Raw genomic sequence first — 17,006 nt, forward strand, 5'->3', positions numbered from 1 at the left:
TAATCTCATTGGTGTAAGACTCAATTAAACTAATTAAAATTAAGTAGAATGTAATGACTTTCTGATTTATCCTGATAGTTTAACTTATAGGAAGAAGTCATGAGAATACAGTTTTAAATAATTGAAAATTTATGAAATATACTGTTTTTCTGGGTCACAATCAACTAGTATTTTATTATGAATGGAAGACATTCATCAGCTAGTTGTTTTTGTTTTTCTAAAGCTGACTGTTTCCATAGAAAAACATGTATTTACACTCAAGACTTTTAAGAAATCTTTAACCAAAATAATATCATGGAAAATTTGCCTAAAATTTAACTTTTTGTTGTTTTTGTTCTCAAGACAGGGTTTCTCTGTATTGCTTTAGAGCCTGTACTAGAACTCACTATGTAGAGTAGGCTTTTGAACTCACAGAGATTCACCTGCCTCTGCCTCCCATGTGCTGGGATTAAAGGCGTGTGCTGCCAATACCCGATTTAAAATTTAACTTTTATAAGGTCAAATAAAATTTTAGATTATGCTAGTTGAGAAGCTCTCTGGATGTAGCTTAAATCTATAAAATTACATTTAGTTTATAAAATACATGAATGATTTAATCATGACATTAGTGAGAAAATTATACTTAATAATAAATTGTTTTGAAGTATTTTCTCTACTATAATGTATTTCTAAGGGGAAAAATATTTCAACATGATACTTAGAAGTAATTTGACTAATGCCGGGCAGTGGTGGCCCAGCCTTTAATCCCAGCACTTGGGAGGCAGAGGCAGGCGGATCTCTGTGATTTCGAGGCCAGGCTGGACCGACAGCCTCCAAAACAATACAGAGAAACCCTGTCTCATAAAACCAAAAAAAAAAAAGAAGTAATTTGACTATAATTTATTCTTAAACACTATTCTATTTTATTAATGAAATAAAAGATGACATGTTGATCTACTCACCTTTCTAACGTAGAACAAGTATATAAATGATGTTTCACAATGAAATAAGCATCACATTGAATTCCAAAACAATGACAATTTAAGTAAATTTTAAAATTACTAGGGAATACATTTCACAGTGATTCTTATGCTTTAAAATTCTTATAGAACTGGGTTTTAATATAATTCAGTAAATTTTAATATATCAATAGTACCTTTAAAAATTAAAACTTCTCCAGTTATGTTCTTTAATAGTGATATATAAGAATAAGACACACTAATAAAAATACAAATATAATACAGAATTCATGTCAATGGACAAGTGTATATTTGTAACAGTTTTACTATTTGTTTTACCAAACTCCAGCCAAGAAATAGTTACTATGCATTGTAAAAAATATAAAGTTTTGAAATTCAAAATAAATCTGGCTTGCTGCTTTTTTATTTTACTACACAATACAAACACATTATACTATAAACTTATTATAAAAGCATAGCCTATTTGTTTTCAAGTTTATTTCCCCTGGGATACTGTAGCAGTAAATGGATCATCCATAGTCTGATTTCACACACTTAGGCATCCCAGCATGCACTGGGAATAGAGCAAATGAAAGAATCAGGGCATTTGTACCAAAGCTCCCTGCAGTCTCATTATTGGCAATGCTGTGAACCATTACAAGCCTTCAGACCAGAGAGCTCAGAAATGCATACTGTGGTATACCACATTCATTGAAATATAGCATAATGCATTTTCTAATGCTCTAATCTATATTAACCTTTCCTTTTAAAAAGCCGTTACAATTATATTCCACATGTAGACAAGAATTAATTTACAGTGTTTTCAAGAATAGAGCACTTTTGGAAATAGGAAGATGCAAATATATGAGTAATTGAAGCTTTTAAGGTCTTTGTCTGATAATGTCATAACAAGTGTAGGCTCTAAATTCAAGCTCAGTTTAATGTAAGATTTAGTTTATTGTTTTAAAAAAGAATAATTTAATAAAATCTATATAGTGAGAAAATTCAACTGTTCAACTGTTAGCAATATAAAGAAATTCGCTGTAGAACATAATCTTTATTCTTGTCATTCTGGGAAAAAAAGTATACAAATATTGAATTCACAGTTGTGAAAGAAAATAAAATAGAGAGAAAAAAGTGGGAACACCAAAAGTTTGGTGTCCATGATTACATCTAAATATCATGGATTTCCATAGCCCTTCATGATTGATCTGTTTAACTTTAAAAACAATTATCTTCGTGCACCATAGAGCAGAAGGTGGCATCATATGTTCTGGTGCCAGAGTTAGGAATGACTCTGATGGCCTGATAGGACTTGGATGTTGTAACTGATCTCTGGTCTTCTACAAGAGTAGCAACCATTCTTAACCATGGAACCATCTCTCTAACTCCAGGACTAACAATTTTATAATGTACACCAGAATAAATACTTATTTATACTATCAAACTAAGGTTTGCCATTCTTAATAATGAATTCATGGATACCATTTAATTAAATTTAGAAGTCCATATGAAACCAATGACATACTTTTTAACAATAAAAAGCAATACAAATGCCAAAGTCAACCACAATGTAAATCAATTTATTATCAAAGGTGAAATATATACTGTTGTTTATTTTCATAAAGTGGAGATGTGTTGCAGATGATCCATATGCTGACTTTTGTATACATATGAATATATATATTATTGATACATATATATTATATTATATGTATGTTCTGTATAAGTAAATGCTGTATGTGTGAACTTGTCCAGAGTCGAGAAGAGTACATTCTCAGATGCCTTGGAGCTGCACTTACTAATGGATGCTAAGAGCCACACTAGGGTTCTCTGGAAAACCAATATGTACTGTTAAGCACTGAGCCATCTTTCTTTTGTTCTGATGGATAGTTAGTTATCTATTATTTACAACTATAACTCCAGAACCAATGAAGTCTATGCTTCATACCTAATTTTATACACATAAAATCTTACATACCAACAAATATGTAATAAGCAATTAATAAATATGTGAACTAAACTAATATGAACTTAAAATAACCATGAACCTAAACAAGTTCATAATTTTTCATAGGTCTGCCTAAACTAAATCTAAAAACACTATGATGCTGAATTGGTTTTGTTGGCCTATTGTGTAGTTTCAGATACTTATATTGATCAATTTAACATAGTAACTATATATTTTAAATTGCAAAATATTGAAGTAAAAAACTGAATACTTCATACAACCAGAAAACTAATATATATCAAGATAATTTTAGTTTTTAAAATTTATTTCATTTAAAAATCAAATAGTTTATACTAGATAACTATTTTTATCTTTGAGTGATCTTGTTAAGGTTACCATAGTTTTGATTCATAAAGGAAAACATGGGGACATGCTAACAGATGCAGACTCATTGCCTAGAAGGTATTTTAAACATTATGAATCTCACACCATGGCAAATGTGTGAAGAAGCATATTCAACACTGAAAACAGTCTTAGACATTTTGTCCCAGAGTCTGTATCATCAGATGTTAGCATATGGCAAACTCACCATATATAACTAAGAAATAATTTTTAGTGAAGACTTTGAGGAAATATCTATGGATAAATGCAAGTATTACTTTTGAGCAAAAGTATACTCAGCAAGCAGTGTTGGATTTTGATATTTCTGCTTGTTTACCATAGTCATGATCAATTTCTACGTTTTCTTTTGTGAACAAAACTTTCTGTGTATTCTTCTGATGCTCTAAGCACACTCTTAAAACAGTTATTTACTACCTTTACAGTGACTTTCCGGCCATTTGCCAAACACTAAAAATTCATCTTATTGATGGAAACTATCTCAAACTTACCATTGTAATCTACTTAAATGTGTCCTATATTAAATGAAAAATTAGCTAAATAAGGCTTGGAATGCAGATAAGTGGTGGAAGCCTTACAAAGAATAGAGAAATCCCTGGCCTTGATCCTCACCTGATTTCACAGGTGTGTATATAAATATATAGGTATATATTTACATGCCATAATATGTACACATGTATCTACATTTTTATTTGGGCACATATAGAAAATCCATCTGCATGTGTGTTTATACAGTGTCAGGAATCTATAATGTACAGAAGATATAAAAGCTCATTGTAAGACATTATATAATAAGCTTAATTATCATGATAGAAGTGAAATTAGCTGTTTTCTACAAGTTAATCCTCAAGCATAATTTGATGAAATTTTGCTGCCCCTGGCGAAATGCACTTTAACATTTCATCTTCACCACACTGTTTACAAGATCTCAATGTTCTGGAGCCAAAGGAAAGAAACCTTCCAGAATTACTAAGCATTCGGAGCATATGGGAGGACAAGAGCCAGGTTACAAGGCAGAAATCCACACTGACTTCCCACTGTGCCAAAGAGACAAGCAGGCCCATTAGCTACACTAGTGACTTCACAGCTATTGGGGATGAAATATTAATGAAGAATTTCTATCTACAACAATGTGGGGAAGCTAAAATAGACAGTGAGTGAAAGAAGGCAGAACCAAGCAACTTCATTTCATATGACTCTGTTTTTATGTAGTTCATAAAAGGCAAAACACATTGCATGGTGATAGAAATTAAAAGCAGCATTATTTTAGGGGCTAGAGAATAGCTGGTGGATTCCTGATGCTGGCAGCTTTCTATTTATTGATCTTTGTGGTAATTAAATAGGTGTGTTTGCTTAGAAACAACCAGTTTTGTCTTTCATCTATAATAGCTGTAATTTACAATGTGTATATGACAATTCAATTTTAAAAAGGAACAAGTAAAAGAAGCAGTTCCTGTATAAGAAATGTTTTCGAGAAAAACATTAAACTGCCTGCTACACATAACTACATGAAGATCAATAGCATTAGCAGCCATAAAAAAGATATTTTCAAGGAAAAGAAACAAAAGTGCCAACAATTTAGAATGTCCATGCACTGATTGCAGAAGAAAGATATCATTTTTATAATTACAAAAATTAAAATGTTAATAAACATTTTCTTATATGAAATGTGGGAACAATTTTCTTTATTTCATATTTAATATAAATTTTCATTTCATGAGACATACATTCTTGTCCTTTTTTCTATATTCTTCTAAAGTAAAAAACTTCAAGTATAGATTCTGGGTTGCCTGTGTGTGATTAGGGTTGCCACTGTGGTTTCCATCCCAGTGGCATTAGCAAAGGCACCCCAGCACCGTAGTCTCCTGATCCACCAATGGACTAGGCCAGCTGCCTGTGCCTGGGATCTATCACTGCCTCTACCATCTCAGTGGCAGGGGTCACAGCACCCTAGTCTCCTACTCCAACCACAGGACTAGGTAAACCAAGGACCATTTCCAGGCCATCTGCCTGTGCTTGGAGTCTGCCACTGTGACTTCTATCCCAGCAGCAGGAGCCAAGGCACACCAGCATCCTAGTCTCTTGCTCCACACACGTGATTAAGACTATCAGGGCCTGTCTCCAGGCCACACGCCTGTGCCTGGGGTCTACCTCTGGGACTCCCATCCATCCTGGTGACACCCAAAGCACCCCAGCAACCTAGTCCATTTCTCCACGCATGAGAGCAGAAGTGGAGAGCTACCAGGGCATTGGACTTACCTACACCTACCAGAAAGGAACCCTGGTCCCACACCCACCAAGAGAGGAAGAGGCACCTTCTAGAATCCACTGCAAGAAACACAAGGAGCAACAGAAAACCCAATATAACACTGCCAGAGTCCAGAGTCCTAACACCAGCAAGACTGGAACACCCCAACACAAATGAAGCAGAAGAGAATGACACTAAAACCAACTTCATGAAAATGATAGAGGCCCTCATACAGGATATGAGAAAATCCCTTAAAGAGATGGAAGAAAAAACAATCCAAAAATTGCAAGAATTGGAAGAAAAGACAAAGAAAAAATTGCAAGAAACAATTCAAGCAAGGCAAGGGCTGAAATCTTAAACAGAAACAATAAAAAACCAAAGTCTGAAGGAATGTTGGAAATAGAAAAGCTGGGAAAATGGTCAGGTACTACAGATGCAAGCATAACTTTAAATTAAAATGAATCAAAACAGATGAAGGAGGTAACTTCATACTCGTCACAGGAGAAATACACCAAGATCAAGTCTCAAATCTGAATATCTATCACCAAATACAAGCTCAACCACATTCATAAAAGAAACATTACTAAAACTAAAATCACATATAAAACCTCACACACTTGTAGTGGGAGACTTGAACACCCCATTCTCACCACTAGACAGGACCACAAGACAGAAACTTAAGAAGGATACGAAGGACTAATGCAAGTTATGGTCCACTTTTTTTAAACAGACATCTATAGAACACTCCATTCAAATACAAAAGAATATATCTTCTCAGCGCCATGCAGAACCTCCTCAAAATTCGACCACATACTTGGCAACATAGCAAAACTCAACAGATACAAAAAATTGGAATAACACCATGTATCTTATCACACCAACATGCTTTAACATTAGAATTCAATAACAACACAATTCGCAGAAACTCTGCAAACTCATGGAAATTGAATAATGCACAATTGCACCACTCCTGGGTCAAATAAGAAATAAAAAAGGAATTAAAGACGTCCAAGAAACCAATGAGAATAAAGACACAACAAACCCAAACTTATGGGACACTTTGAAAGCAGTCCTAAGAGGAAAGTTCATAGCACTAAGTGCCCACATGAAGAAACTGGAGAATAATCACACTAGAGAATGAACAGCATTACTGAAAGCTCTAGAGCAAAAGGAAGCAAACTCACCCCAGAATAGCAGATGCCAGGAAATAATTAAATTAAGGGCCGAAATCAGTACAGTAGAAACTAGGAAAACAATACAATTTATCAATGTAACAAAGAGTTGGTTCTATGAGAAAATCAAAAAGATAGACAAATCTTTATCCAAACTTACCAAATGGCAGAGTCTGAACTTGTAATTTAACAAAATCAGAAATGAAAAGGGAGACAAAACGATGGACATTGAGGAAATCCAGAAAATCATCAGGTCACACTTTTAAAGCTGTCCTCCACAAAATTTGAAAATTTAAAGGAAATGGAAAATTTTCTAGATAGATGTCACTATCTATTAAATCAAGAAATAGAAGTAGCCATCAAAAGTTTCACAACCAAAAAAAGTACAGGGCCAGATGTCTTCAGTGACTAATTTTACCAGAAATTCAAAGAACAGCTTATACCAATTCTTCTCAAAGTATTCCATGCAATAGAAGCAGAAGAGTCTTTACCAAACACTTTTTATGAGGCTTCAATAACATTGATATCCAAGCCACACAAAGATACAAGTAAGAAAGAAAACTTCAGAGCAATATCCTTCATGAACATCGATGAAAAAATACTCAATAAAATACTGGCAAATCGAATCCAAGAACACATCAGAAAACTCATCCACCAAGATCAAGTAGCTTTCATACCAGGGATGCAGGGATAGTTCAACATATGAAAATCCATCAATGTAATCCACCATAAAACAAGCTGAGAAACAAAAATCACATGATCATCTCACTAGATGCTGAAAAAGCCTTTGACGAAATCCAACACTCATTCATGATAAAGGTCTTGGAGAGATCTGGGATAACAGGAACTTACCTCAACATAATAAAAGCTATATACAGCAAACCAACAGCCAACATCAATCTAAATTGTGAGAAATTCAAGGAACAAGACAACACTGTCCCCTCTCCCCATACCTCTTCATTATTTTACTCAAAGTTCCAGCTAGAGTATTAAGACAACCAAAAATAGATCAGGGGGATACAAATTAGAAAGGAAGAGGTAAAATTTTGACTATTTGCAGATGATATGATAGTTTACCTAAGTGACCCAAAAACCTCTACCAGGGTACTCTTACAGCTGTTTAACACCTTCAGCAAAATGGCATGATACAAGATCAACTCAAGAAAATCAGTAGCCCTACTATATACAGATGATAAAATGTCTGAGAAAGAAATCAGAGAAACATCACCCTTTACAATTGCCACAAACAACATAAAATACCTTGGGGTAATGCTAACCAAACAAGTGAAAGACCTGTATCACAAGAACTTTGAGTCTTTAAAGAAAGAAATTAAAGAAGACACCAGAAAATTGAAAGATACCCCATGCTCTTGGATAGGTAGGATCAATGTAGTAAAAATGGCAATCCTTCCAAAAGTAATCTACAGACTCAATGCAATCCCCATCAAAATCCCGGCACAATTCTTCAAGACCTTGAAAGAACAATTTTCAAAGTTATATGGAAGAAAAGCAAAGACAACCCTGCTCAGCGTCTGGAGGCATCACCATCCCTGACTTCAAGCTTTATTATAGAGCTATAGCCCTTAAAACAGCTTGGTATTGTCACAAAAATAGACAAGTGGACCAATGGAGTCGAATTAAACACCCTGAGATTAATCCGCAAACCTATGAACAACTGATTGTCGAAAAAGGAGCTAAGATTATACAATGGATAAAAGACAGCATCTTCAACAAATGGTGCTGGCATAACTGGATATTGGCATGTAGAACACTGCAGATACATCCATGTCTATTGCCATGCACAAAACTTAAGTCCAAATGGATCAAAGACCTCAACATAAATCCAGCCACACTGAACCTCTTAGAAGAGAAAGTGGGAAGTACTCTTGAACAAATACGTACAGGAGACTGCTTCCTGAACATAATACCAGTAGTACAGACACTGAGATCGACAATGAATAAATGGGACCTCCTGAAACTGAGAAGATTCTGTAAAGCAAAGGACACAATCAGCAAGACAAAAAGACACCCCACAGATTGGGAAAAGTTATTCACTAACTCCACGTCTGACACAGGGCTGATCTTCAAAATTTACAAAGAACTCAATAAACAAGTCTCCAAAACACTAAAAGATCCAATTAAAAAGTGGGGGACTGTACTAAATAGAGAATTCTCGATAGAGGAGTCTAAAATGGCTGAGAAATACTTTAAAAATTGCTCAACATCCTTAACCAGCAGGGAATTGCATATCAAAACAACTCTGAGGAACCATTTTACTCCTGTCAGAATAGCTAAAATAAAAAAAAACAAAAACAAAGACAGTTTATGATGGAGAGGATATGGAGAAAGGGGAACACTCATCCATTGTTGGTGGGAGTGCAAACTTATACAGCCACTTTGAAAATCAGTATGGAGATTCTTCAGAAAAATGGGAGTCAGTCTACCACAAGACCCAGCAATTCAACTCTTAGGCATATACCCAAAAGATGACCATTCACACAACAAGGATGTCTATTCTACTATGTTCATAGCAGTATTATATGCAATAGCTAGATCCTGGAAGCAACCTAGATGCCCCACAACTGAAGAGTGGATAAAGAAAATGTGATACACTTACACAATGGAGTACTACTCAGCAGAAAATAACACAATGGAATCTTGAAATTTGCAGGCAAATGGAAAGCACTAGAAGAAACCAACCTGAGTGAGGTAACCCAGTCACAAAAAGACAAACATGGTATGTGCTAACACGTATATGGATTTTAGACATGGATCAGGGGAGTGTCAGCCTACAATGCCAGTGCCAGTGAGTCTGGGATACAGGGAGGTTCCCAAGAAATATGCATGATACCCCAGAGAATTGGAATGTGGCAATGTCTCTAGAGCAGATTAGGAACCCGTAGTGAGAGGAGTGGAGATAAGAGGAGGGGAGAAGAAAGCATGGGGGAGCAGGATGGTTGTGTCAAGCTAAGAATAGAGGAGAGCAGGATGAGAGATACCATAATAGATGGAGTCATTATAGGTTTGAAGAGAGTGCTGACACTAGTGAGATTTCCTGAGATCACCAAGGATAACACCAACTGGCAAACTAAGCAATAGCAGAGAGACTATATTAATAGCCCCTCCTTAAATGCCATCCTAGAACCTTCATCCAGTGACTGATGGAAACAGAGACAGATACCCATATCTAAACACTGAACTGAACTCCTGGAACCCAGTGACAGAGATGGAGGAGTGATGATCAAAGTGGTCAAGGCCATGCTGGTGAAACCTACAAAGACAGCTGACTGGATTAGGGGAAACCCTTGAACCCCAGACTGATGCCTGAGAGGCCAACAGGGAACTGATCCAGACTCCATGAATGTAGTGCCAGTGAGGAAGCCTCAGAAATCACTGGGGCCTTGGGTATTAGATAAGTCTTTACCATGGCATATGAATGAACTCTGGGAGCCATTCTACTTGGAGGGATGCTCTCTCAGCCTGGAAACATGGAGAAGAGCATAGGTCCTGCCCTGGATGAAATGACAGACTCTGGAGATTCCCCAAGGAGGGCCTCACCCTCCCTGGGGAATGATGTGGGGATTGGGTGAGGGCCTTGGGGGGGCTGGTGGACGGACAAGGGAGGAGTGTTTAGAGAGGGAGCTGGGATTGACATGTGAAGCATGCATGATTCTAATTTAAATAAAAACATTAGAGAAGGAGCTGGGATTGACATGTGAAGCATGCATGATTCTAATTTAAATAAAAACATATATTGAGGAAAAAACTTCAAGTATAATGCCTGTTAATATTCAATTTCACAGGAAGAATATGGGTTTTGCCTTACATTTTTACATTTACTTTTTGAGAATATATTATTAATTAAACATTTTTCCCTTTCCTTTCTCCCCTCCCAGCTCCTCTTTCTCCTTTTTGCTATCTTGCAAATACATGGCCTCTTTTTTCATTGCTATTACATTCATATTCATCTATATTATACTTAGGAATAATTGTATATATTCATATATATATATATTTCTAAGTACAACAACTTGTTTGTTCTGTGTAATTTCATTTGTTTGTGTGTTTTCAGGGTTGGCCCATTACCATTGTATAGTCAATTGATTTACTCTGGCTTAGAGAAATATTTTCTACCTCTGTCTGCTAGGTTGCTTGTTATTCTTTGTGTAGGTTTGAGAACTTATGGACTTCCCAGTCCACTTGATATGTTCAATATTGTCATACTTGTTCATTTCATGCCTAAACCTTCATGTTGCTGACATCTTCTGGGTGCATCCTTTAGCATGCAACTTATAATGTAAGTAAATGCATGAGGAATAAAACTATATAAAATTAGCATATAACGAAAGAGTATGCACTATTTCAGGCCATTTTTTTCTCCTTATATAAGAAATAAATAGTACTACAAAATCACTGACTTGGGGTGATTAATTCCGAGTATCTTCTCTATACCTACACAGTAGGTAACTCCATACACCCATTTGTATACGGAAGCACTAATAGAACTCAGAGGTTTATAAAAAAAAAAGCAACATGGGAATTAAGATTAGGAAGGCATATGGGACATCAGGGAACAAAGAGAAGTAAATAGCAAATGTGATCAAATATATTGTGAGCCTACATGACCTGAACAAACAATTTTTAAAGTATAATTTGATTCTCCAACTCCCACTCCAAGCATCTTGGACCATTTCATAGGATAGATATGTTAAGAAAATAAGCTACTCATCTTCTTTCGCTAGGCTAAACCTCCAATGTATTCTCAGCTCACTGGGAATCTTAAAGCATTAAGTTCCCATGGTATAACCAGCAGTTATTCTTATGACCTTGCTTTTATAAGTGATTTGAACTTTCCGTATTGAAGTTTTCAACATTTTCCTTTATTCTGTGCTTTTAGTCTTTCAATTAAAGTACTTTGTAGGGGAGTTTCTTTTCTGGTTTTATCTACTTGGAGTTTTGTAACTATCGTGATACAAAGGTTTGAGAAATTTTCACATCATTTTTTTGAAAATATTCTCTATGATACTGGTATTGGTATGGTGTTATTATTCTGTGTCCATAATTTAATTTTTAATGGTGCACTTAAATTCTCCCATGTTATATTTAAATATATATTTTTAAATTGATCATATACCTTTACTGAAACTCTACAAAAGACCATACTTTTCAAATTTTTCCAAAGTTAAGCAGAAAAGAGCAGTTTGAAACTCATCTTAAAAGGGCAGATCTACCCTAATACTGACAACCGCCCAATTAAAAAAAAATAATTTGTTCATTGATAAGATTTCAAAATCTATTTTAGTCATAAGTCCAGATGATTAATCTCTCTTTCAATATTAAATGCTATATTTGTTTTATTGATTTCTTAGTCAGCAAAGTACTTAACAGACTTTCATTATTATTTAATTAATGAATTAATAAAACAGGATGTTAAAAAGAGTGGCAAATACTTTTGATAGCTATGTTTATCATGTAGCTGTTTTAAAAAATAATAATGGATATGAATCAAAACATTTAAGACAGAACACGTTTTCTGCAATAATAGTGATCAGACATATGTCAAAAGAAGTGAAATACTATTTCAAAAGATATCTGCATCCCTTTGTTGTTTGCATCATCCTCCAAAATGTTCAATATATATTGTCATGTTAGTTAATTGTGTCCATCTGTGTAGAACTCAGCACAGATACTGTGATAATCATAGCCAGGTGTCTATGTATCTATGCAAACAGATATTTGGATTTACATATTTGGAAATAATTTCATAGTGTAAATAAGTAACAAAATATTATGGTTCCACAACTCAAGAGGTCTGAGTAGAAATATAAAACTTTCAAGGTAATCATTGAAAATATAATAAAATTTTTAGACGATTTTTTAAATTAAATTAGAAACAAGTCTGCTTCACATGTCCTTCTCTACCCCCTCCTTCCCCACCCTGCCCGGCACCAAACCCCCATCCGTTCCTCCCTTGGCTCCCCAGGGAGGGAGAGGCATTCATTCCATAAGGGATCCCCAAAGTCTGTCATATCATCCTGGGCAGGACATAGGCCCTCCCCCATGTGTCCAGACAGAGAGCACATCCCTCTATGTGCGATGAACTCCCAAAGTCCATTCTTATGCCAGGGATAGTGATCCACTAACAGAGACCCTACAGACTGCCAAGGCCTCCTCACTGACATCCACATTCCGGGGATCTGGATGAGGACAATTGTGGCCTCTCAGCCATCAGTCTGGGTTTCAAGAGTTCCTTCTTGCTCAGGTCAGGTGCTTCTGTGGGCTTCATCAGCCCAGTCATGACCCCCTTGCCCATAACCCCTCCCTCTCTTCAACTAGGTTCCAGGAGTTCAGATAAGTGTGTAGCTGTGGGTGTCTGCCTCTGCTTTCATCAGTCACTGCATGAAGGCTCTTGGATGGCATATAAGGCGGTCCTCAATCTCATTATCAGAGAAGGACAGTAAAGATAGCCTAGCCACTATTGTTTAGATTGCCAATTGGAGTCATCTTTGTAGATATTTGGAAATCTTCCTGGTACCAGATCTCTCCTCAAACCTATAATGGCTCCCTGTAATATGGTATCTTGCATCCTGTTCTCCTATATTCTTCCCTCAACTCACACTTTCTGCTCCACATTTTCTCCTCTCCTCTCCTCAGAACCTTCTTCCCTACTACCATGCATCCAATCTACATAGGAGATCCTGCTCCTTGCCATTCTCCTGGCTACCATGATGTCTTTCTAGCCAAAACAACCCTGTATAATAACAATAAAGGAACTTTCAGGAGCATCACCATCCCGGACTTCAAGCTCTATTACAGAGCTATAGTCCTGAAAATAGCTTGATACTGGCACAAAAGTAGACAGGTAAACTATTAGAATCGAATTGAAAACCCTGGCTTCAACCCGCACACCTATGAACACTTGATTTTTGACAAAGAAGCTAAAACTATACAATGGAAAAAAGAATGCATCTTCAACAAATAGTGCTTAGCATAGCTGGATGCTGGCATGTAGACCACTGCAGATAGATTCATATCTATCACCATGGATAAAAAACTCAACATAAATCTGGTTCACTGAACCTCTTAGAAGAGAAAGTGGAAACTACCCTAGAACTAATTGGAACAGGAGACTGCTTCCTGAACAGAACACCAATAGCATACACACTGAGTTTGACAATTAATAAATGGAACCTCCTGAAACTGAGAAGCTTCTGTAAAGAAAAGGACACAGTCAACCAGACAAAATGGCAGCCCACAGAATGGGAAAAGATATTCACCAACCGCACATCCACAAGAGGACTGATCTCCAAAATTTGCAAAGAACTCAATAAGGTAGGCTCCAAAGCACCAAAAAATTCAATTAAAAAATGGGGTATAGAGATAAATAGAGAATTCTCAATAGAGGAGTCTAAAATGGCTGATAGATACTTAAGAAAGTACTTTACATCCTTAGCCATTAGGGAAATGCATATCAAAAGAACTCTGACAAAACTCAAAAACACCAATGACAGTTTATGCTGGAGAGGATGAGAAGAGAAGGGAACACTCCTCCACTGCTGGTGGAAGAGCCAACTTGTACAGCCACTATGCAAATCAGTATGGAGATTCCTCAGGAAAATGGGAATCAGTCTACTACAAGACCTAGCAATTCCACTCTTAGGCATATATCCAAAAGATGCACATTCATACAAGGACATCTGTGCAACTATGTTCAGTGCAGCATTATTTGTAATAGGCAGAACCTGAAAGCAACCTAGATGCCCCTCAACTGAAGAGTGAATACGGAAAATGTGGTATATTTACACAATGGAGTACTACTCAGTGGGAAAAAACAATGGAATCTTGAAATTTGCAGGCAAATGGATGGGACTAGTAGAAACCATCCTCAGTGAGGTAACCCAGTCCCCAAAAGACAAACATGGTATGTACTCACTCATATATGGATTTTAGACAAGAAGCTTGGAATTGGCAGCTTACAATCCACACAGCCAGAAAGGCTGGGAAACAGTGAGGACAATATAATGAACTTATCACTAGCCTGAGGTGAGACACATGAGACACATCTCTCTCTCTCTCTCTCTCTCTCTCTCTCTCTCTCTCTCTCTCTCTCTCTCTCTCTCTGCCTGTCTTTTTTCCTGATATATATATATATATGTATATATATGTACATATGTATACATATATATATGTATGTGTGTGTGTGTTAAATATATACTTACATAATAGGACACAATTTAAAAAACCTTTTGAATGTTTTCTCCAGAAAATTTAACAATTTGATAGACAAATAATAATTTAGTAAGCTATCACTGGAAAGTATTTCTGAATCAAGAAAAATGGTGTATCTTTCCTTATGTGGAGGAGTATAAAGTACAAACAAAAGGTAAGTATATACTGAGTTTTGTTATTGACACTTTTACTTTCTGAGGTGTTAAGTGATTGGGTTTAAGATGTGTATTTTGCCAGCAGTATTATAATCTTTTGAACTGCAACTGGCTAAGCACTTATAATCCCAGGCCAAATACCATGTTTTTGGCATTATCAGGCTTCCATTTGAAAAACAGTGTCATAGAGTTCATGTAGACAGATGGATAAATGAACAAAAGCAAAATACCATCCTAAATTTTTGCCTTCTTTCTTGGTCTGCTGCCAAATGTGACTATATTTCTGTAGGAAACTGAAAGATATGTTGGCAGAAAAAATTTTCTTCCCGTGGCAGTGTTCTTTCTGAATTTACCCTTGACTGGAATATCTCCATTTCATAGACTCCACTTCAGGAACTTGTTCACAGCAAGGTTTAACTAAGCTTTCTCATTTTGTAAATTAGTCCCTGGAAGAAAGTTTGTGTATGTATTTAACATTTTCATGTTCTCCTATATTGGAGTGAGAAGTGTCTTTTGTAGGCTAATAAGGTCAAGTGTGTGTGCACTAGCTCATTTGGGTTGTGTGCATTCAAGAACAGGCTAGGTAACAGACATATTCAGACAGAGGAGGAGGCTATTAAGTTCTAGGAAGTCATGGACATATATGACAGGAACAATAAGGCACAGAGAATGATACTGGGATTCAAGCTTCAAGCTTAAAATCAGAGAAGTACAGCATCCAGCTACCAGCTCTTACCTCTACCTCTGAATGAAAGGGGATGATCCTGTCTCCAGGAACTCTTCTCCAAGCTTCAGACTGCTGCCTTTCCTCAGGGTGGCTGGAGACTAAATTTCACAATGCATCCTGAGACAGGAGGATCCTTCCTGTATTTCATATCCATCTCCAGGTCTGGGAACAAAGGTATGAACTCTAGTCTCTTTTAGACTGATTCACTTTAGCATAGGGCAGGGTGACCTTGAATTCAGTGAGATCCATCTGCCTCTGATTCATGTGTGTTGGGATTAAAGCTGTGTACCATCAAGGCCTAGCTTCTACGGCTTGCTAGAATGTGATTAAAGTTGTGTATCACCATTTCCTGACCATAGCTTGTGTCTGGCTTTGCATCCTGAACCCTCAAGCAAACTGTATTAAATCATAAATCCTCAGCAAGGGGGAAATGTATCTGAAGAAACCCACTTATCCACATATTGATGTCAAATTTTTAGCATTGAAAAATTTAAGAAATGGATTTTTAATACCTTCAGTCTGAGAAAGTTTACTTTAGAAGTTCTACAACACACACACACACACACACACACACACACACACACATCTGTGATTAATTCAGTTTGATTTTTTTAACCTTACTGGCAACTCTTTATAGCACAGTTCATCCAATTATCTGTTTGTTTTCAATGACAAATCTCCAATTATTTTGCCAACAGCTTACCCAGAGAATCAGCTAATCACAAGAATGAGTTAGGGATTAGAACAGGGCATATAAGACATATTAATTGCTTGGAAGACATGAGATTGTTCAGTGAACTAAAAGTACAACACGTAATGCTCTTTTCTCAAAAAATGTTTTTTTTCAAACCAAAGACACAAAATGAACTTTTTTGTAATAAATAACATGTATTTACTTCATAGACTTCTTATGAAAAAATCATGTCTGTGAGAAAAAACAGATTACTAATGATATGCCAATAATCAATATTATATTCAGTTGTTCTGAAAGACACCTTCCTAATTACTTAACATGATACTTTAAAACTGTAACATGAGAAGAGAAGGGAAGGTATAGGATTTCTTTCAACATAAAAGTTGTATTAGAATGTGATTGTGAAAAGGGGAACACTTAATATAAACACAGTCATAAATTACAGCAATAGCAAGGAAGGGCTAGTATTATGTCTGGGGAACAGTCCCTGGAT

The sequence above is a fragment of the Mesocricetus auratus genome, unplaced genomic scaffold, assembly GCF_017639785.1.
Source record: "Mesocricetus auratus isolate SY011 unplaced genomic scaffold, BCM_Maur_2.0 Super-Scaffold_100006, whole genome shotgun sequence".
Lineage (NCBI taxonomy): Eukaryota > Metazoa > Chordata > Mammalia > Rodentia > Cricetidae > Mesocricetus > Mesocricetus auratus.